Source organism: Bos indicus x Bos taurus, chromosome 13 (assembly GCF_003369695.1).
Source record: "Bos indicus x Bos taurus breed Angus x Brahman F1 hybrid chromosome 13, Bos_hybrid_MaternalHap_v2.0, whole genome shotgun sequence".
Classification (NCBI taxonomy): Eukaryota; Metazoa; Chordata; class Mammalia; order Artiodactyla; family Bovidae; genus Bos; species Bos indicus x Bos taurus.
The window spans coordinates 60,953,263-60,977,254 of NC_040088.1; the positions used below are offsets into that span (position 1 = coordinate 60,953,263).

The 23,992-nt window shown below is 41.5% G+C and overlaps 1 protein-coding gene across 1 annotated transcript in view; it reads left to right on the forward strand.

Moving 5' to 3' along the window:
• The window catches only part of NEBL (nebulette), a 379,950-nt gene that overhangs the window by 62,623 nt on the left and 293,335 nt on the right, over positions 1 to 23,992 (forward strand). The gene's annotated exons all lie outside the window — the stretch shown is intronic.

A 23,992-nucleotide genomic window follows, 5' to 3' on the forward strand; every position in this document is an offset into this window, starting at 1 on the left:
ATAGTGTGGTCGTAGCATAAAGGTAGGAGATATATAGAGCAATGGACTGCAATAATTTTCCATAAAGATGGCAAATTAGTTCAGCTGGGTAAGAAAAGATCTTTCAGCAAAGGATACTGGAACAATTGTATAGCCATATATGTAAAAAAGCAAAAAGGACCATAAACCTTACCTCACACTACATACAAAAATTAACTTCAAGTGGATTATAAGCTTAAATGTAAGAGTTAAGACAAATTTCTAGAAGAAAGTGTAGGAAAAATTTTTAGTGACCATGAGTTAGGCAAATATTTAAAAAATATGACACCCAAAGCAAAAACTATAGGGAAAAGAAAGATAAATTTTACTTCATGAAAATTAAAACTTTTTCCCCTAGAGATACTAAATGAGAAAGTTAGAAAGAGACTGGGAGAAAATATTTGCAAAGTATGTATCACACAAGGGACTTGTATCCACAATATGTAAAGAACTCTTAGAATTTAATAGTAAGAAGTAAAAAACCTCAAATAAATATGGATAGAAGAGTTGGAGAAACATCTTTTTTTTTTTAAACATGATTAGTTATTAGGTAGATATAAAATAAAAACACAATGAGATACCACTGCACTCATGTTGAAATGGCTAAGATAAAAAGATTGACCATATTAAGAGTTAAAAAGGATGTGGAGAAACTGGAACTTTCAAATGTTCCTGCTAAGCTAAGTCGCTTCAGTCGTGTCCGACTCTGTGCAACCCCGTACACGGCAGCCCACCAGGCGCCCCTGTTCCTGGGATTCTCCAGGCAAGAACATTGGAGTGCGTTGCCATTTCCTTCTCCAATGCATGAAAGTGAAAAGTGAAAGTGAAGTCGCTCAGTCGTGTCCGACTCTTCGCGACCCCATGGACTGCAGCCTTCCAGGCTCCTCTGTCCATGGGATTTTCCAGGCAAGAGTACTGGAGTGGGGTGCCATCACCTTCTCCCAAATGTTCCTGGTGGGTATATAAAATGTGAAGTATTTTATAAAATAATTTAATAGTTTCCTAAAAAGTTGGATGCTGTACATACCCCAGAGCCATTTCACTCTAAGATAAGTTATCCAAGAGAAATAAAACATATGTGTACAACATAAGTGTATGAAGACTTGTTATCAAAAATCCATAAACTTGTATCTTTTATTTCCAATTGCCCCAAGCTGGAAACAATCCAAATGTCCATCAACAGGTGAATGGATAAATTTTGATACATGTATACAATTTGATACTATTTATCTATGAAAAGGAACAAAATATCAATACACTCAATAACATGTGCTGTGCTAAGTTGCTTCAGTTGTGTCAGACTCTTTGCAGCCCTATGGACTGTGAATCTTAAAATAATTATACTGGATGAAAGGAATCACGCAGTAACATGAACATGCTGAATGATTCATTTAAAATAAAATTCTGGAAAATGCAAACCGATCTGTAGCAACAGAAAGCATTTGCTGGTTCCTTGAGTTTGGGTTAGTGGGGAAGGAAGAGAAGATAGATTACAAAGGGATATGAGGAAATTGTTATGATGGAAATGTTCATTATCTTGATTGTGATGGTGGTTTTGTGGCATACATATGTCAAAACCCATTATATTGTACATTTAAAATATGTGCATTATATTGTGTGCCAATTATACCTCATTAAAGCTATAAAAAGAACTCAACTTATACCACTGGTGAGACGCTGAGGTAGCATGTTAACAATTGTGGTAGAAGCCTACACATTTAGAGCAGATGAGACCTTAGAGGTGATCTCTGTCATCACTGAGAAGTAAATGACTTGTCCAGGATACTCACACATCATTCAGTTACACTTATTTAAATGCTACATCTCACGACACTCCCCCAAGGATGTTAGTTCCAGGAAGGCTGGCATGTCCTGTCCATCTTTGTGGCTTCTATTTATTTGGTACACGGGGTGCTTAGTAAATATACGCTGGTTAGTTGAAAGCATGATGTTTCCTAAGCTGAATTATAGATGAGAACTGCTTCGCTTTCTTGGTATAGTGGAAAGATGCACTCAGTTAAGTGGTAGATCTTATTACAATTTCCACTTATTAAACTTTTGGGAGTTTCCTTTGGGCACAACGTTGTTTTATTGTCTTGCTTTGGTCTAGGAAACCCTCTGAGATGGAACACATCCTCCATGTTACACAGGATCTGCAAGTGACAGAGAAGCCAAATAACAGCAGCTTAGACAAGAGGAAAGTGTATTTCTCGGTCACCTGTCTACGAAGCCATCAGAGACCCAGGCTCATTCTTGTTTGTCCACCATCCCTTTGTCTTTGCCTTATTGACATGTTTCATGGTGACTAACCATGTCTGCTTTCCCTCCAACAAGAAGGCATGGGGGTGATGGGAAATGGAAACAGTGACCAGGAAGTTTCATCTGTCACTTCTGTGAAGATTGTTTTGGCTAGAGCTGCTGCTCGGTCACACCTGCTGCCAGTGAGCTGGACGTGAAGTCTTATTTTGGAAGAATAGAGAGTAGATATTGTGGAGTGACTAGCAGTCTGAGCCACAGGGAAGAATCTGAGTATCACAGGAGTCATAGACTTACAGATAACCGGAGTTGAAGAAGGTCACAGTATTGTAACGTTCACCTAATTCTTCCATTTTTGGTTCACTTCACAAGCGACAAAGAGAGAAGAGCCTGAGGGGTGTTTATCGGTCTTCCATCCCATTGCTAACACACCCACTTCTGTTTCAGGCTGTGAATGATGAGGATGACTCTCCTCTAAAGTTACATTCTGATGGTTAATATTTCTGCCTAAAAGCCACAGAATATTCTCATGGAAGGTCAGTAGGCAGGAGTGGAATCTCTGATAAGAAAAACTGCTACAAGGGACATCTGAGAAAGACTGGCAGAAAATGTGTTATTACCATTAATAACAGATGGTAGTTTAATCATTGCTGAGGACTTTGTAATACTGTTTTAAAAGAAATCAGTTGCATACAGTTTTGTGAAACAGCTGATTTTAATTTTCACTTGTCCAAGGGTAAGAAACCGAGTCATAGAAGGGTATATAATGAAGCAGCTCTGTTTAGCGAGTGAATATGTGGCACAGATCAATCCTGGAAACTCAAATTAGGGGTTTTTCATCCATTTCTTTGCTCATTAGGTCATTTTTCTTTTGGAAAAAATGAGAAGTGATGTAAAGAAAAAGAAAGAAAAATTAAGAACTTCCCTCCCCAAGCCCTGTATTAATAGAGTTGACATTTCTCCTTGATTGTCCTGAGGTCGGCCTCCTAGAGTTTATGGGGGACTGGACTGCCTGGCCCTCAGAGCCGTTCATGGTGCTCTTTATCTTTTACACAGGGTGCAAAAGTGTTGCTTAGCAACAGTGATTCTTCCAGCTCTCACAAGTGCTGCAGCCCGAGGAACTGACAATAGAGTGGAGTTTGAGAGTGAGGTTCTCATTTTTCAGCTTCTTCATTGTGGTGAGGGGGGAATAAAGAAAGAAAAGGCAAATAAGATGAAAGAATCAAAACCAACAGCATGGTGCAGAAAGGCTTTTGGCTGATGGTAGAGAATGGTTGAGCACCATGAATCCCACACATAATTAATAAACACTAGCCGGGAGAATTAAAAGGAAATAATCATGGCAGCAGAGGTTAATTAGAGAAAGGAAAAAGACCGTAGAACCAGGTGGCCAGGCAGTCTGGAAGTTGCTGACCGATTGGGTGTCTCGAGCACGTTCATCTTCTGTTTCAGGGTTTTTTTGTCTCCTTTTTTTTTCTTTTGGTCCAGGTTACTGAGAAAGTATTTAAAGGGATATAGAAAGGATGGAGGGAGGCTTTTTAAGTTTTTCCCTAACTCACTTGCTGACCACTCTGAAAGTGGCTTAAGCGTCTCTTCTTGAGTTCTAAGTGTTTGAAAAGATGTTCAGGACAATGACTTTCAATGTTGATCTTGGGTTGGTCTGTCTGTGGCTCGTGTGCTAGAGCCGAACATCACTGGACACTTGGAAATGCTCCGTGGCCTTTGAGGTAATTTTAATGTTAGTAATGCCTTCATTTCTTGATTCATAGTCTTTCTCACTCTTTCCATCATTTTCATGGAGATAAAATGGAGGAGCATGTGCTGACCACTCATATGAGATATTTCAGACCTGAGAGATTACAATCTTTCATATCAAATGCAGTTTCAGCCCTTTGTAGAGCAGTTTTCTGAAGTGAATCAGATGGGTTTTTCAGAGCTGAAGGAAGTAAGAGGATGAAATAAATAAAAGCAGAGAGGAAATTGAAAGGGGTGTGTGTGGGGGAAACATATGTTTTCAGATGATATTTTAAAATAGATGGAGAGTTGATGAGACAGAGATACTGAAGACTGACTCCAGATGGCGGGAATAGCAATGGCAAGCTGGTGTGAAGGGACAGAACGCGGGCTGGCACCAGACAGGGACAGGAAGCAAGGGGAGAAGGAGAAAAAGCCTGTGGGAGAGACTGAGGGAGGCCGCCATGCTGGTGGGCAGGGCGCTGAGAACTTTTGAGGTTATACAGGAAGAGATTCCGAGAAGGCAATGGCACCCCACTCCAGTACTCTTGCCTGGAAAATCCCTTGGATGGAGGAGCCTGATAGGCTGCAGTCCATGGGGTCACTGAGTCGGACACGACTGAGCGACTTAGCAGCAGCAGCAGCAGGAAGAGATTAGAATTACTGAATCCACACCCATCGCTTTCAGTTTAATTATTTACTCAGCAAGATCATGTCTTATAACAGACCTTTATTATGTTTATGACAAAGGCAGATTTGACTTTGACTTCTTTGCTGAGGCTGTGGTTATAGGCAAAACAATATTTAAATCATCACCGATGAGAGGCTGTGGAGGAAGTGGGCCAGGGAAGATGCTGTCAATTTTTTTTTTTTTTTCTGTAAACAATCAAATTATGGCGGTACATATTGAAGAATATTTATGCTTTCCTGTAACATTCTTGTTGAGTCCTGAAAGACCTGAATTCATTTTTATGGGTTGATGATGGAGGTGGGGGAAGAATTTTGAGAGAGAGGAAATTGAGAAACAAGAAATTATTCCAATTCTAAGCATTAAGATGGTCAGAGTGGCTTCCCATTACTGAGAGATAGAGAAATCCATTCACCTCCCCTTTGTGTGAAATGATGTCATTTTATTTGCATAATAATTTTTTTTTAACATCACTGAGTTTCCTGACTCTGAATTTGGCATTATGATTTCTTTCATTCTGTGAGCATTTATTGACTGCCTACTGTGTGCGAGGAAGGGGTTAGGGCTGCAAAGAGGAAAAAGTCATAGGTTTTGGCTTGGTCTTTTGTGTGAATGAGTGAAAATGTTTCCTTTCACATGCGGTACAATATCTGTGTTCTCGGCATGTGCTGCTGTGTTATCCACCTGAGAGGAGCCTACAGCTTGAGTCCCAACACTGTCATAAATCTACACCCACTCCACTCTTTTTCTGGACCCACTTCTTTTCAGCTGACCCACTGCTATCAATTTCTGCCTTTTCTAACAACTGTTTACACTTAGATAATTGTTGATAGCAGCACTTTGCTATCAAGGTTACAGAAAACATAAAGATTCAAAAGGAAATTATTATAAGTGTGCATTTTATGGAGGGCCGTGAATTAAAATGGCAATCCTTGTCTAGTCCATTAAACAAGGAAAAGAATTTGTATGCAGAAGGTGACTGCCCTGTCATTAGAGTCTTTTGCATGGAGCTGTAACTATTATATCAATAAAAACTAATGTCTTCATTTATTGTATGGTTCCTGTCATGTTTCAGGGAAATGCCAGTAATTTCAGTGGTTGCTTTTGGGAGGGTTGCATTCCAATGTCATCAGAAATGGGTTTAGCCTTATCTTTCCAGTTTACATTTCTCTTGGACTGTTTCATTTGTTCTTGTTTCTTGCCATGGAAACCTGTTTGTAAATCTTTTGTTGGTAATGATGTAACCAGAATAGAACAGGCAGAGCCCCTGGTGCCTGACAATATAAAAAATGACTAGTTTGGCTGAAAAGGAGGCAAGCCTATAGCTATAGGGAAGAGAAGGGATACGCCCTGTTATTGAATTCATTTTATTTACTAAGAGCAAACAAATAGTTATGGTGGATTTTATTTGGAAACAGTAAAGAATTGACCATGTGTGAGCAAAAATTCCCAAAGTAGTGGTAGCTGAGAAGTTTAAAACTCCCACGAGTTAGTTAAATGAAATATATAACCTGAGAGGTATTACTTTTTTGTCTTTAAGACAGTTTGCTGGTTATAGATACTGTGATTAAGAAGAGTAGAGGAACAGGTGGGGCAGCTAGAATGAAAGAAATGGGCCCAGCGTGAGGTGAAAAGTAGAGACAAAGAAAGATAGACTGATGTGATGAAGCCAATCTAAATCTCTTACATGAAAAGATGCTCAGCATTCCTTATTATTCAGTTCAGTTCAGTTCAGTCGCTCAGTTGTGTCCGACTGTTTGCACCCCCATGAATCACAGCACGCCAGGCCTCTGTGTCCATCACCAACTCTTGGAGTTCACTTAAACTCATATCCATCGAGTCGGTGATGCCATCCAGCCATCTCATCCTCTGTCGTCCCCTTCTCCTCCTGCCCCCAATCCCTCCCAGCATGAGGGTCTTTTCCAATGAATCAACTCTTCGCGTGAGGTGGCCAAAGTATTGGAGTTTCAGCTTCAGCATCAGTCCTTCCAGTGAACACTGAGGACTGATCTCCTTTAGGATGGACTGGTTGGATCTATTTGCAGTCTAAGGGACTCTCAAGAGTCTTCTCCAACACCACAGTTCAAAAGCATCAGTTCTTCTGCACTCAGCTTTCTTCACAGTCCAACTCTCACGTCCATACATGACCACTGGAAAAACCATAGCTTTGACTAGATGGACCTTTGTTGGCAAAGTAATATCTCTGCTTTTGAATATGCTATCTAGGTTGGTCATGACTTTCCTTCCAAGGAGTAAGCGTCTTTTAATTTCATGGCTGTAGTCACCATCTGCAGTGATTTTGGAGCCCCCAAAATAAAGTCTGACACTGTTTCCCCATCTATTTGCCATGAAGTGATGGGACCAGATGCCATGATCTTCATTTTCTGAATGTTGAGCTTTAAGCCAACTTTTTCACTCTCCTCTTTCACTTTCATCAAGAGGCTTTTTAGTTCCTCTTCACTTTCTGCAATAAGAGTGGTGTCATCTGCATATCTGAGGTGATTGATATTTCTCCCGGCAATCTTGATTCCAGCTTGTGCTTCTTCCAGCCCACCGTTTCTCATGATGTACTCTGCATATTAAATAAGCAGGGTGACAATATACAGCCTTGACGTACTCCTTTTCCTATTTGGAACCAGTCTGTTGTTCCATGTCCAGTTCTAACTGTTGCTTCCTGACCTGCATATTTGTGACCCTTAGAGAAGTGCAAACTGAAACTACAATGAGGTATCACCTCACACTGGTCAGAATGGCCATCATCAAAAAATGTACAAACAATTAATGCTGGAGAGGGTTTGGAGAAAAGGGAAACGTGGAGTGTTGTTGGAAATGTAAATTGATACAGCTACTATGGAGAACAGTATGGAGATTCCTTAAAAAACTAAGATAAAACTACCACAAGACCCACCAATCCCACTACTGGACATATACCCTGAGGAAACCATAATGGAAAAAGACACATGTACCGCAATGTTCATTGCAGCACTATTTACAATAGTTAAGGGCATGGAAGCAGCCTAGATGTCCATTGTCAGGTAAATGGATAAAGATGTTGTGGTGCATACATACTTTGGAATATTACCCAGTCATAAAAGGAACACCATTTGAGTCAGTTCCAATGAGGTAGATGAACCTAGAGCCTATTATATGGAGTGAAATAAGTCAGAGAAAAACAAATATTGTATATTAATGCATATATATGAAATCTAGAAAGTTGGTGCTGATGAACCTATTTGCAGGACAACAGTGGAGATATTGACATAGAGAACATACTTGTGGACACAGTGGAGGAAGGAGAGGGAGGGATGAGTTGAGAGAGTAACATTGAAACATATATATTACCGTATATAAAATAGATAGATAGTGGAAATTTGCTATATGACCCAGAGGGTTCAGACTCAGTGCTCTGTGACAACCTAAAGGGATGGGATGGGGTGGGAGGTGGGAGAGAGGTTCAAGAGGGAGAGGGTATATGTATACCTATGGCTGATTCATATTGATGTATGATTGCTGGGAGAAATATCAATAGCCTCAGATATGCAGATGACACCACCCTTATGGCAGAAAGTGAAGAAGAACTAAAGAGCCTCTTGATGAAAGTGAAAGAGGAGAGTGAAAAAGTTGGCTTAAAGCTCAACATTCAGAAAACTAAGATCATGGCATCTGGTCCCATCACTTCATGACGAATAGATGGGGAAACAGTGGAAACAGTGGCTGACTTTATTTTTCTGGGCTCCAAGATTGCTGCAGATGGTGATTGCAGCCATGAAATTAAAAGACACTTACTCCTTGGAAGGAAAGTTATGACCAGCCTAGACAGTATATTAAAAAGCAGAGATATTACTTTGCCAACAAAGATCCGTCTAGTCAAGGCTATGGTTTTTCCAGTAGTCATGTATGGATGTGAGAGTTGGACTGTGAAGAAAGCTGAGTGCAGAAGAACTGATGCTTTTGAACTGTGGTGTTGGAGAAGACTCTTGAGAGTCCCTTGGACTGTAAGGAGATCCAACCAGTCCATTCTAAAGGAGATCAGTCCTGGGTGTTCATTGGAAGGACTGATGCTAAAGCTGAAACTCCCATGCTTTGGCCACCTGATGCGAAGAGCTGACATATTTGAAAAGACTGTGATGCTGGGAAAGATCGAGGGCAGGAGGAGAAGGGGACGACGGAGAATGAGATGGTTGGATGGCATCACCAACTCAATGGACATGAGTTTGAGTGAACTCCAGGAGTTGGTGATGGACAGGGAGGCCTGGCGTGCTGCGGTTCATGGGGTCGCAAAGAATCAGACAGGACTGAGCGACTGAACTGAACTGAACTGACTGATGGCAGAAACTAACACAATATTTTAAAGCAATTATCCTCCAATTAAAAGTAAATACATTTATTAAAAAGCATACTGTCAAGGGACTTCCGTGGTGGTCCAGTGGCTAAAGGCTTCCACTGCAGGGTGTATGGGTTCCATCACTAGCTGGGCAACTGAGATCCCAAATGCTGCGATCACAAAGAAAAAAAACCCAGCAAATAAACAAAAGATATATAGTCAGCATTGAATACTGCTAAAAAATTGTGCTGTTCTTTACAGACCAAAAATGGTCTGTCCTTTATAGACCCTTTGCTGCTGCTAAGTCGCTTCAGTCGTGTCCGACTCTGTGCGACCCCAGAGACAGCAGCCCACCAGGTTCCCCTGTCCCTGGGATTCTCCAGGCAAGACAACTGGAGTGCGTTGCCATTTCCTTCTCCAATGCATGAAAGTGAAAAGTGAAGTCGCTCAGTCGTGTCCGACTCTTAGTGACCTCATGGACTGCAGCCTACCAGGCTTCTCCGTCCATGGGATTTTCCAGGCAAGAGTACTGGAGTGGGGTGACATTAGACCCTTTAAGAATATATAAATGACTACTTGAGGCTAATCTAAGATAGTACACTCAGCAAAACTTTTTGAGGACTAAGTGTTCTATCCAACTCATGCCCAGTTCTGGCCTCTTTGTAGAGGACTCTGAGGACTGGCAGGGGAGGGAAGCATGAGAAAACCAAACCCAAGTCTTCCCAGTCACTTTCTCCAAAAGCTGACCTCTGTAGACTACGGCTGAGATAGAATGAAGCTTACCAGTGGCCAGGGGATGAACACCACTGGGGTATCCTTCTGAGATGAGGCCTTGGAACCTGTGTTTTATTTTATTTATTTTTAAATTATGTGAATTAAAAACATTAATTAATTTATTTTGATTGGAATTGGGAACATGTATTTTAAAACGAACACTAGCATCAACTTTGATGCAGGTGGTTCACGAACCACAGTGCCTCACAGTGTCCAATTTTGGCTGCAGTAATATAAATCATAGGGACACTTATACTTTGGATACCTTTTACTTAATTATAAGGAGTTTTCCTGTGCTATTCTAGCCACTGGTTCTGTCTGCTGGCCCTCCTCTTTGTTAACACTTAAGAGTAGCTGATGAGGAAGAATTCTAGTTTCTCATGCAGTATTATCATTCTTCCAGTTAATGAATCTAGTTCAGTGAATTTCACTTTCAATACATGAGGCTTGGAAGCCAAGAGGTGACCATACTGTATCTTCTGATGTTAAAAGAGACCTGTAAAACCATGCTACCACCAAAGAATGATGTATTAGAAGAAATAGGTTTTAAGCAGTTAGAAGACTGCTGGTCTTCTCTAGACTCTTAAGAACTCATAAGAGCAAATTAAGTTGAGTAATGATGCTTAAAGAGTCAAACCACAGATAAATAGAATTTTCTGTGGAAAGCTTGGAATGGAAAATAGTCTTTCACAAAAATGAGACAATGTTTCCTGGTTCTGAGAAAAAAAAAATCTCTGTTCAAAAGAAGGTCAGCAAGAACTTTGGTGTGATTCATGCAGTATGGAAAAACACCTGCTGTAGAGGCTTAGGAAACTGCTCTAGGACATTTTAAACAAGTTTTTCACAAGGTGTATATTGATTTATGTATGAAGCAGTAGATTTTTCAGGAAAAAAGGATTTTTCTCTGCTTCTACTGGGTGAACTCAGATGTGTCTGATCAAGGTAGAGATTGGTGGATACAGCAGCCAAAGAGAGCCTACGTATCTTTTCCCTTTTCTTGATTCTATCAACTCTTTAATCTTGAAGAAAGCTCTTAAAACATTTTGACCACAGAAAGTTGCACAGTCTTTCTCCTCTTTCAGCTTGTTGGCAAGAGTGGCATTTTGGAAATGTAATTCAGTTTTCACGGGCTTCGCAGACTGAATAAACACTGATGGAGTTTTTTCACTGCTGGTGGAGGGCTGATGAGCTTGGCTCTGGGTCCTTAGTTCTTTCCAAGCGCTGTGTGATGGGAAGAGGAGACCAAAGCAAACTGAGAGAGATCAGAAGCCACCTTCTCCTACCTACTTCTCTTACTTTCTACCCACAAGATGTTGTCTCACTCATGGTCCTCCGATAAAATGCCTCAAACATTCTGGGCCAGTAGAGTCCATGCGTTTCTTTGCACACTACTCCTCTGAGTCACCAAGATAGACACAGCCAGGTGAAAAGAGACCAGATCTTGAGGAATCTTCATTTGTCTGTGTTAAAATGATAAAATGGACTGACTGATTTTAAATGACTAGAGATGGTCTGAAAATTTTTCTCCTCCTTTTTCATCCTCTTGGAAGATGCATGAGTAGCTGAGAAAAAAATAAAATGCAATAAATCAAAAAAAGCAATCCATATTCCATCCTATTCTCATGTTACAAACTTTCCCCACATCAGAGAGAATCTTACTGTGAGTCCACTTTGGACCCTGTCCATATGGGCTAGTTACTGCAAGTTTCAGGAAGACTTTGTTGTCATATAATTTCACCAGTTGCTTGGCATGGGTCCCTGATGGACAGGACCAGAAAACTGATAACAGAAGCTGGTGAAAAGGCAGAGGCTTTTAATGTCTTATTCAATTCACTCTTCATAAGAGATATCAGATGTGAAGGGGCCTGGAGCAGTTCCCAGTTTTGATGAAAGTAAAGAGAGTCCAAATAGAAAAAGAGTTAAAGAGTGCTTTGAAGAACTGGGACTATTTGTATTAGTCGGGCACGCTGCACACTGAAGGAACTGGCAGGTGTCATTGTTAGTTATTTTTTAAATTGTGGGGATAGAGAGAAGTCCCTGAGAATTAAAATATGTTAAGTGTTATGACTAGCTTAAAAAGACAGCCAAAATATTGATAGATTTGACCATGGGAATTATAGATAACTCTAACATTGAATACATAGATGATAGATAAAAGGCACATCAGATCAAATTGTCAAATAAACTATTGTCATAGAGGAAACGAGTTACCAACTGAGTTTTGCATAAACTAAATAGCAGTTGACTAATCTAACTGCCTTCTATGCATAGAACAGGTAAACCTTGGGACAATAATAGATATGTTCCCCTTAACTTTAGTAAGCTGATGCTTTCTCTTGATTGAAGTAATGGTATATAAATGAATGAATGAATGAATGTCACTTCCATGAACATCTATCTTTGTTCCCACAACCAATGAAGTGATATGAAGAGGGATAGAACAAAGGGACTAGTTCTGCTTAATATATCCAAAGGTAATTTGTTTAAGAATTGGAGAATATGACATTAAGTTAGCAGATTTCATGGAGTCACTGATGCTCTGTAAAATACGAAAGAATTCTAGTTGACCTTAACAAATTGAAAAAATTATATGCTATAGGATTATATTTGTTGTCGTTTAGTCACTGAGTCATGTCTGACTCTCTGTGACTCTTTGTAGCCTGCTAGGCTCCTCTGTCCTTGGGATTATCAAGGTAAGAATACTGGAATGCATTGTCATTTCCTTCTCCAAGGGATCTTCTGGATCCAGGGATTGAACCAGAGTCTCCTTGTTGGTAGAAGGATTCTTTACCACTGAGCCAGCCCAAGAAAAGAAGTGAAGTTGCTCAGTTGTGTGTGACTCTTTGCAATCCCATGGACTGTAGCCTCCCAGGCTCCTTTGTCCATGGAATTTTCCAGGCAAGAGTAGTGGAGTGGGTTGCCATTTCCTTCTCCAGGGGATCTTCCCAACCCGGGGAATTGAACCCACATCTCCCACATTGCAGGCAGATGTTTTACCCTCTGAGCCACCAGGGAAGCCCAAGCCAGCCCAAGATTATATTAATTATGGGTAAAATGTCAGTAGCAAATACCTGATGAAGAAGAACTAGTTATCCTATAGTAGCAATATAAGGATAAGGTACAATCTCAGTTGGAGGGATGGAGACTAAATGATTAAATTTGGGGAAAATTTTAGAGACTTGAAGATACTTGAAAGCTGATTGAATAAAGATGTGTTTTTGTTTTGTATTTTGTAGGCTGCTTACTAGTCTCATACTCCATTTCCTTGAAGTAGAAAAAACACAAAACTTAACTATGATTCTTGAACCTTTGTTCTTTCATTGATTGAAATGTCATAGCCACATTAACCACTCTTGAGATTTTTTTTTTTTTTTAAGGAAAATAAGGATTTAAGTTCAAATGTTCTAAAGGGATAAAAGTTATAACTGAGATATTCCTAGGGGCAACCCTTCTCCCCCAGCAACACCAGAATTGCACTTGTAGACGTATAAAGTCTTCTTAGCTAGTCATGAAGTCCTACGTTGTTTCCCTGCTTCCTTCTGTTTAGGGGCTATTTTAGGAAGCCAAGAAAGAGGGGATGGAAGCTTGGATCCAGACAGTAGAGGTAGGAATGGAAATATGCAGATAGATCTGAGCGATTCAGGAGGGGGAATTGGTCTTGTGTTATAGAGGAGAGGGAGGAGTCAAAGTTATACTGAGATTCTAGTTGAGATTATTGATCAGATGGTGGTGGGACACTGTGTGTGCATGTGTTTAAGTGTAAGTGTAATGAACTTGGCCATGTTGAGTCTGAAGTGTCTGCTAGCCAGTTGGATAGGTATATCTAAAGTTCAGTAGAGAAATGTATTTAGGCTGAACAGAAGGAAGTGAACAGCTGCTGCTGCTGCTGCTGCTAAGTCGCTTCAGTCGTGGGATGGCAGCCCACCAGGCTCCCCCGTCCCTGGGATTCTCCAGGCAAGAACACTGGAGTGGGTTGCCGTTTCCTTCTCCAGTGCATGAAAGTGAAAAGTGAAAGTGAAGTCGCTCAGTCATGTCTGACTCTTCACGACCCCATGGACTACAGCCCACCAGGCTCCTCCATCCATGGGATTTTCCAGGGAAGGGTACTGGAGTGGGGTGCCATTGCCTTCTCTGGAAGTGAACAGCAGGGACCAATAACCATGAACCATGATTTCTGAACCAAATGGGAAATGGCTAATAACATAACTAATGGGGACAGGGAGGCTTCTCAACTTTCTAATTCCTAATAGCTGGCCCTTGACCCCAGCTGACTTGGTGTAACACTGGTCACTGAGGTAGATAAGAACTAAAATAAAAATGTTACGTGTAACTAATTTGTTCATTATAAAAATAGATTCTTATAATTGAGGGGTAAAAACAAAGGAAGGAACGACCAAGTACTTGTGATTGAGAAAATAGACATCTTATCTTTGTTTATAACAAGAATCCATGTTTGCAGTTTTACTAGGCAGAGATTTTTGGGGTGATACTGTTTTGTTAACAGTTCACCACAGAACATAGTGGCTCTTGAACAACATACTTTTGAAGATTTATTTGTTATTTGTTTTACTTTTTGGCTGTGGTAGGTCGTTGCTGCATACAGGCTTTCTCTAGTTGCAGCGAATGGTGGCCACTCTTCATTGCAGTGTGAGGGCTTCTCATTGCGGTAGCTTCTTCTGCCCTGGAGCACAGGCTCTAGGGTGCATGGGTTTCAGTATTTGCAGCTCTCAGGCTTAGTTGCTCAGTGGCATGTGGCATCTTCCCAGACCAGGGATTGAACCAGTGTCCTCTGCATTGCAAGGCAGATTCTTAACTACTGGACCCCCAAGGAAACCCGAACAACTTCTTAAAAATTTATCTTATTGAAGTATAGTTGACTTAAAATGCTGTTTGAACAATTTAAGTAATATTTTTTTCTGACTTGACAGGAATTTCATTTTCCTGGGGTCACAGTGCCCTTGGGGGGTGCAGTCATCAGCCTTGTACAGGTTAGGTTTGAGTGGTGAGCAGGACATCCATGGGACAGCCAGAAAGTGGGTGCAGAGACCTGGGCTGGAAGTACGAGCTTGAGAGTCATCAGTGTGGGGGCAGTGTGTGTTCCTTCTATCTTTCAGTTCAGTTCAATTCAATTCAGTCACTCAGTCGTGTCTGACTCTTTGCCATCGCATGGACTGCAGCAAGCCAGGCTTCCCTGTCCATCACCAACTTCTGGAGCTTATTTAAATTCATGTCCATCGAGTTGGTGATGCCATCCAACCATCTCATCCTCTGTCATTCCCTTCTCCTCCTGCCTTCAATCTTTCCCAGCATCAGGGTCTTTTCCAATGAGTCAGTTCTTTGAATCAGGTGGCCAAGGTATTGGAGCTTCAGCATCAGTCCTTCCAATGAATATTTAGGACTGATTTCCTTTAGGCAGTAAAATGTGATATGCAGTCATTTTTAAGCTTAAAAGAAGTCACAGTTCTACAAAAGATTGGCTTAAATATTAGAACCATAAAAATACTTTTTAGGAAAACACCCGTGTTCATCTTATTTTGACCCTAATGGAGACTTTCATTCTGAGGGACAGTTGGTAGTGTACGGGAGGGACGGCTGTGGGAGGAAGGCAGTGCTGTCCTTGGGGTGTGTTGGGGAGTTAAGGGCGGTCTCTGTCCTCCCACCTCCCATTTGCTCTTCCAGTCACCGCCCTAACCCTAACCTCCCGACTTTCCCCTGCTCTTCACAGGTCATACGTGCCCCACATTGAGGGTAAATTCAGAGGCTTCTCTTCAGTCCGTCTTTCTTGGCCTGTCTGTCTCCAGCGCCCTCTCCCCATGCTCGCCTCTCTCCTTTCTTCAGTGCTGTTTCCCTGAGCTCTGACCTGTCTTCTGTGCTTCCCACTCTGATTGCCCCCTGAACAGGCTCATTGGACCCCAGGCTTCAGTTGCCATCTCTAAGCTCATGGTCCATTTTTGGTGTTCAGCTCTCACCTTGAGTTCCCCGTCTGTGCCCTGCACACACCCCACTTACCCACTCTAAATGTGGATCCCCCAAGGGACTCAGACTTCATGTGCCTAGGAGCGGCCTCGTAGTTACCCCACAGGCCTGCTCCTCCTCCTTTGTGCTTCATCCCTGAATGTCAGTGTCCTCCAGACTCCCCAGGACAGAAAAACACATGTCAACTTTGGTTTCGTCTCCTCCAACCCCTGTAAGGTCCAGTCAGATCAATTGGATCTCCTTGTCATGCCTCACTTTTTCTCTGTCCTCTGTCACCACGTGAGTTCCAGCTCTGTATTTCTGCGCCAGGAGTGCCATGTCAGCCCCATGCTGAACCATCCCATCCCACCTCTAGAGCTCGCACGTGCTGCTGTTCTGCTACAAACAGACTTCCCCGCTTCCTTACCTGCCCAGGGCATCACCTGTCCTCATTTCAGATGTTACTTCTGGAAAGTCTTTCTTTAACCCCTAATTATGGATTATTTGACTCTAGAGAAGAGTTGGCAAATACTTTGTATTTCACTTGCCATCCTCAGTCAACTTTCTGGAATGCTGGGGTCAGAGAGATTCTGAAGTCACATCCGTTCTCTATGGGAAGAGGGTGCTATCACTCTTCTTTGTTGGAAACGCCTGTGACGGTATCTGCATCCCTTCTTTTATAGTCACTCTCATCGATGGTATTTCTGTTGACCGAATATTCCAGTTTCCTTTCCCATGGTTCCGTTCCCTGCAAAAGGATTGCTCCTTCCAACCTGGCTGGACTCAGGAGTGACCATTGACTTGTCTTGTCCAGTGGAAAGAAGGCAGAGGCGATGGTGTCACTTCCGGGCAGAAGTTTTATTAACCAGTATATGGTGCTCTGCATCTCTTCCTGTCCATCAGGAGTGACAAAACGGAGATAGATCTTTGGATCCCCCTCTGAGAATGTGTGCCTTTAGGTAGGCATGAGTGTCAGTGGGAGACACTGATACTTTGGGGTTGTTTGTTCACACAGCTTAATCAGGTCTATCCTGATTGATAGACGGTATCTACGTACAGTAGTTCAGTGGTGTTTTCTGTTTTTATAAATGGTCAGATTCAGTACAGAAATTGATTAGCCTATTTCAGAATATATCAAGAGCCATTTAATTAATTTTAAGCTTCCAGTTCTGGGGTGATTTCCACATGAATTTTTTCTTCTAATGATGGATTATGGCAAATCATATCTCAGGTGCTTAATTATTATAAAATCTCAATTATGTGGAGGTCAGGACTGCAAACCAGGGTGGAGAGCGTGTCATGTAATTCCTGGAACCTCAAGCATCTGAAGTGGTTGTCATGCATTCCAAATACTGGGGCCCCAGGACATTATTATTTTATAGGCGCCAATTCAAGAGCTATTCAGTTTAGTTGCACAGGTTTAACAAGCTTAGTTATCAAATTCCTCTGCCTTTAGCAGATTAGAGGCTACTAATTAAGAGAGATGGATTATGAGTATGACTCGAGGCAGTTTTACGAAAAACAGGGTGAAGAGAAAGTCTGGGAAAAAAAAGCAGAGACAGAGAAAACTTAAGAAGTGATTCAAGATTTTATAAATCCCTGCCATAGGGAGGCTTTTAGGATTGCATCAGGCAATCCTCTATGAATCAGTAGCCAGAGGGCTCAGTTACAGTTTATAAAATGAGGATGAACTTGAGTCATCAAGAAAGAAAGTTTAATTATTAAGATGTATTATACCCTAACAGGGCAGAGTTGTCTTATGAAGATTAATTACAAAAAGTAGAAATGAGGTAAAACACAGTGTTAGTTTTCAGAAACCCCAGTTCTTCAGTTGTTCAGCATTTATTGTTGATAATATTAGACACTGCTAGTCATTGGGGTCACAAAAAGATGTTAACTATCTCTGTCCTCCAGGAGTTGCCAGAGGTAGAAAAATAAATAAATATGACACTGTATCGTGTGTTTCCCTGGAGGTGTACCCAGATGTGATAGAAACTCAGAGGAGAGGCAGGCAAATTCTTGGTGAGGGAGAGTAGATGCTGGATTGAGAGAGATCCCTTGCAAAAGATCCTAAAGGTAAATCAGTCCTGAATATTCATTGGAAGGACAGATGCTGAAGCTGAAGCCGCCATTCTTTGGCCACCTGATACGAAGAGCTGACTCATTAGAAAAGACCCTGATGCTGGGAAAGATTGAAGGTGGGAGGAGAAGGGGATGACAGAGGTGGGATGGCATCACCGACTCAATGGACGTGAGTGTGAGCAAGCTCCGGGAGGTGGTGAAGGACAGGGAGGCCCGGAGTGCTGCAGTCCATGGGGTTGCAAAGAGTCGGACATGATCGAACGACAACAACTTGCAAAAGAAATAGTTGGGAGTCTAGATGGATGGTTTAGCAGACAAACAAGTTGGTTAGGATTGACCCTGGGGGTGGGGGGACAGATAGTGCCCAGGTGTGAAAGTGTGTGGCATGTTTGCAGTGAGGGTGGGCATGTAGCTCTAGAGGGAGATGAGGTTGACTTGCCGTTTTCCCTCGGCTTGGCAGTTATACAAGGTGTGACTAGTTTCCTTAGCACACTGGCAACTATTCTTGGTTTTTGAATATTAGACTTTACTAGAAGTCTGATTTCTAATTTGAACTTTCAGAAACACAATCACCAGGCCATTCTTTGGTATCAGTGTTTTAAAGACGATTTTTTTCCCTCATGTTTGAGAGGAAACAGCTAAGGAGCACTGATAACCTTGTAGAAGTAGCATCCTGGTATTTGAATTATGGGGTCTTAATGCAATTGCTAGAAAATTAGAAATCTACCATGGCATTGATTTCTCCTTTCACAGTTGTGCAGTTTTGCATAAGCTAATATTGACTGTGGGATATTTCTAAACACAAAACACTAAATACAAATGAGCTCTATTTTATGTTGGTCCCAATAATAAATAGCATAGAATTGAACCTTTAAATTTCTGTGAAAATTATGGTGAAGCACAGCCAACAGTACTGCTCCCATCTCTTTTGTTTCTTTTCTGTATCACTGCACCAGTCGAATACTAAATACCGACTAGTGGAAACCAAATATTTATGGATTTCTTTTCAAAATACATTTTATTAAAGGAGTATTGTGAAAATAAGGCAAACTACAGATATAGCCCATTTTAAGAAAATCCTAAATGAAAAGTGCAGATTTCTATTTTTACCTGCCCCCAATGTATCTAAAACATTTTTATGTTTATTCATGATGTCCGAGTGCCTTGTCTCCCCTGTAGAGTGTGATGCCAATGAGGAAGAAATATTTTTGCCTCCTTTCATCCTGTTCTCCAGCTGTCATGAAGTTCATTTGTATATATGTATTTCATATTTATATTAGAATAAAATTTTACTTTAACAAATGTAAACATTTTAATTTTTATGGAGAAAAAACAATTTTCATGTCTTAATTAAGTGAACATTTACATCTTTGGTGTTTTAAAACATATGCACTGAAAATGTGCTATTGTAAAAATTCAGTGTTTCTAAAACAATGAGAAGAAAGCTAATGTAGCTTAATAAAGTCTCTGAAGTACGTTATACTTTTGGAAGATATACGGAGATTTCAAGAATAGAATGTGATATAGTGTAAGAAAGAAAATGGTTCTTCCCATGCAAGTTGAGCAGCTTTAGAGGGTGAGCTTTTCCAAATCTGTGGTCATTAGTCTTCCAAGTGTTCACGGTGTTGGTTCAGGGCTGTGAGGAATCTGTTTAGACCCAGCAAGGGTGACAAGCATGGTGATGCTGCCGGAGCAGAGAGGAGATCAGATGGGTGTAACCCTTTCACATTTTTCTGCACTAACCCACTGGTCTCTTCTCTAAAAAGCATTCATGTGTGACAGAGCTAGCCATGCATAAACTCCCCACCAGGCTTCCTAATGAGTTGACCAAGAACCATGACCAGACCAGGTGGCTAAAGTCACATCAAGGCTTGGCAGCGAACAGGCGTGCTCCGGGCTGGTGTGCGTGACCCCAGAGCTTTGGCGATTGTTGCTAGGGATTTAACAGGAGGGAGACAGCTAGGCTACTTCATTCATTCGGTGTTTCTTGGAAGTCTATCCTGACTAAGGTGCCGTGAGTTTGTAATGAGACTCTTCAGCCATTGTTAGTCTCATTTTTTCATTTAGAGCCTTGAGCTTTAGTATGATCTTTTTATCCTTGGATAACCATTCAGTTATGCTTATTGAGAGTCTACTCAGCGATTTGCAGGCAGAGAAAAAGGAAGTCTAGGTTCTTACCTATAAAGCAGTTAAAGTGTATAACCGAGGAGAAAAAGTGTGTTAGTTGTTCAGTCATGTCCTACTCTTTGTGACCCCATGGATTGTAGCCTGCCAGGCTCCTCTGTCCATGGAATTCTCCGGGCAAGAACTAAGGAGAGGAGCAGTACAAACATAAGGCAACTGGGGAACAAGGCAAGGATATACACAACTGCATTCAGTGCTCAGCCTGTAAACTGATGCACTGAGTGGAACTGGCCATTTGTCGTTAAATTAAAGGAGCAGAGAGAGTTGAGGATGACTCAGGGCCACTTCCATTCTCTGGACTCCAGAGTGTAGTCTCCTAGTTCCATCAGTCTGGGACCTCAGTGGCTGGTTTATCCATCCAGCAGTTGGTTTGGCCCTGGAAAGCTGCACATGTGGGGCCTGGTGCTGGAAATTCAGGTTTACACCAGAGATTTTACATTTACACCAGAGACTGTCTTTGTCCAAGATGGCAGCTGTGTTAGTCATGATGCTGTGGGGACAGGTGAGAGAAACTCAATCCATAGTGGCTTCAGTAGGGAAGGGAATGTTGTCTCTGGAAAGGTGTCAGATCTGTTGGAGTGTCCTAGGAAGAGCTGTGACCACAGTACGAAGAGAGAGCATCTTTCTTTTAGCATTGTATACGTGTTTCAGGAAGAACTCAGATTTTGGGTCATATGTATCCCTTAAACAGATGACTATTGTGGGCAGTGGTGGGGAGGAGTGGAATCTATTCCTAGAAGAGGAACAGGGAAACTTCTTGAACAAACACAATAGCTATACAGTTCAACCAACTTAAATAGACTCTTGCTTGGCCTGACGTTATGCTATGCTGCTCCAGGTCTGCCCAGATAAGCTCTCCTAACTTACTTTGTCTTATTATGCTCTAAAGAATCTTCAAAGCTTTTATACCTTAAGGGCCTTTGATGGCCTTTGGTGAATGTTAATGTTTCTTCTCATCACCCTGGTCCTTTGTCCATGAAGCACTCAGCAAGAAAAAGGCACATCCCTTTTGCATTTCTCATAATTTCCCCTTTTTAGATAGATGTATTTTCAAGTCCTTAGGGATGGGGACAGTATTTTTCCCTCCTATGCTGGTTCATTGTTATAGGACCAAGCAGTGGAGTGGGATAAGGGGGTGGCCAGTTGCAGCATCAAACAATTTATTCTACTCTCTTTTCACATTTTTGTTTTAAACCTTTGGGGAAAAATTTCAAACTTACAAAATTTTAAGGTATAATATAGAAAACCTTTCTTTCTTTCTTGCCTCTGAACCATTGAGAGTAAGTTGCTGGCACCATGCCATGTCATCACCACCAGGCGTTTTAGTGTGACTTTCTTATAAACCAGGGCGTTCTCCTACATAGTCACAGTACAGTTATCGAAATCGGGAAACTAATATTGATTTGTTGCTGTCATCTAATCCTCAGATCCCATTCCTATTTTGCAGCTGTCCTAATAATATCCTTTATAGCAGAAGCGCCCAGTCCAGAGTCATGTTTTGCTTTTCCTTGTCATGTTTCTTTAGCTTCCTCTAACCAGCAGCAATTCCTTAGTTGTTCAGTGACTTTCACCATGCTTTTGAAGGTCAGCTGCTGTTCCTCAACTTGAGTTTGGCTGATGTTTCTTCATGATTGTATTGAGGTTAGGCATTGGCAGGCAAGGGCTTCCCTGGTGGCTCAGCTGGTAAAGAACTTGCCTGCCAGTGCAGGAGCCTCAAGAGATGTGGGTTCGATCCCTGGTTTGAGAAGATCCCCTGAAGAAGGAAATGGCAACCTGCTCCACTAGTCCTGCCTGGAAAATTCCTGGGACATAGGAGCCTGGCAGGCTATGGTCCATGAGGTCTCATAGAATTATACACGACTGAGTGACTAACACTTTCACTTTCATAGTAATATTTATCATCCTGGACCTTCATTCCTGGTCAGTACACACACACACACACACACACACACACACACACACACACACACACACACGTCAGGCAGGGTTTACGTGGCCATGGTGCTGTATTCATTTCCTCCTACACATATTTTTGATTTGTTTCATTACTGATGATGTTCACTTAGGCACTTGATTAAGGTCGTGTCTGCCAGGCTTCTCCACTGTAAAATTACTTCTTTCCCTTTTAATTAATATGAACTTTGTTAAGAGTCCTCTGAGACTAGATATGTATCCTAGTCTTCACCAGACTTTTAATTTGTTCACTCATGTATTTTTATCAGCACAGACTGATAATTTCCTCTTTTATTCAGTGGGCTATAATCCATCACTATCATTATTTATTTTGATCCTTCAATGGTCCCACATATGGCTAGTGTGACACCATATAAGTAGGTTTCTGTGTCCTTCTGACACAGTTCCGTCATTCTTTGCGTATCTCCTTAGGTTCTGACACATTAAGATGTTTTAGATTCATCTGATATTTTCCCTATCCATCTTTGGAATCATCTATTGATTCAATGATCCCTGGTTTCTTTTAGTGAATAATGGTTTTAGAAACCAAGCATTAGGGCTTTGGTATGTTTATTGCTGTGGGGGTGTTGCTACTTCCAAATCTTAGTTGTCAGGGCTAGGAAATATATATATATATATCAGTGTGTGTGTTAAATATCGTTAATTTCTCTACCTATGAGTTCATGCCAGTATCTTCATTTCCACTTTTCTCCTTTTTCGTGTTTGTAACTGGCTTCTTTGCCAGTGAGAAGCCTGGCTCCTGTCATCTTCTATATATTTACTTATTTGACACCCCCCACACAACATGTAATAAGTTGCTTGTCACTGCTGTTGGCTGTCCCCCTAACCACCCACCTGTGGGAGGCTCTGCCATCCTATGCTAAGGCAATGTAGCTCTCCCCTACTTTTAATGGTGGCCACACCGATTTTTAGACCAACTTAGGAACTTCCCCGGTGGCTCAGACGGTAAAGCATCTGCCTATAATGTGGGAGACCCAGGTTCAATCCCTGGGTTGGGAAGATCTCCTGGAGAAGGAAATGGCAACCCACTCCAGTATTCTTGCCTGGAAAATCCCATGGACGGAGGAACCTGGTAGGCTACCAGCCATGGGGTCGCAAAGAGTCGGACACAACTGAGCAACTTCACTTTCAGGAAACAAATGGAAAGACTTCTTATCATTCAGTATCATAGTCTATAAGTGCAGTTTTTCTGGGGTTGGTAGATGTGATGGTGAAGCGATACTAGATCACATTTTAAAGTTACACATACTAGAGTGTTACTCTCTGGGCAGGCATCCTTTGTTGGAGAAGCCCTGTTGGGAGGTCACATACTCATGCCATTGAAGTTGCTGTTGCTCAAACAGGTTTGGAACACCTCCTTCTGGGACTGCTTTTACAACTGCTTTACAAGCCAATCCAGAAACCCAGCCTTGTTACTCTCCTGCCATCATCCTACTCAACAGCAACCAGAGCTGCTTAAACAGCTTTGGGAAAATTGTATTATTTTCATCGCAATTATTTACTTACAGGCTCATCTTCCCCATTAGACCATGAGCCCCCTATGAGCTGAGGCTAACTTCATACTGCATAGTGTCCAACTCAATAGTTGTTGAATAATTCAGTCAATGAATCTTATTTTTGGTTCAGTTTTCTCTAGCTTATGTGCCCGATTTAGTTCCAAATGACTCAGCTGTTTCCAAAAATGAAATCCACCCTCAAAGTATGCATATTTACCGTGGTTGAGGAGAATCAAAAAGTACATGTCTCAGGTATTGAGTGCAATATCAGAAGAGGAATTTTCACAGAGTTTTGAGCAGTCTCAAGAATGTGTTTATAATGTTTTGAAGCACCAGTTTAGACGGTGATGATATTCTGTCATTGTGTTTGTTAAAAGATTAACATCATTCTTTAATAGTCAGTTGTATTTTATATGCATCGTAAACTGAATGCTGATGGTAAGGTCACAGCCACCAGAAATACCTCCCTATGCTTTTATCTTCGCTGCTGGTGATTTATGATCAGAG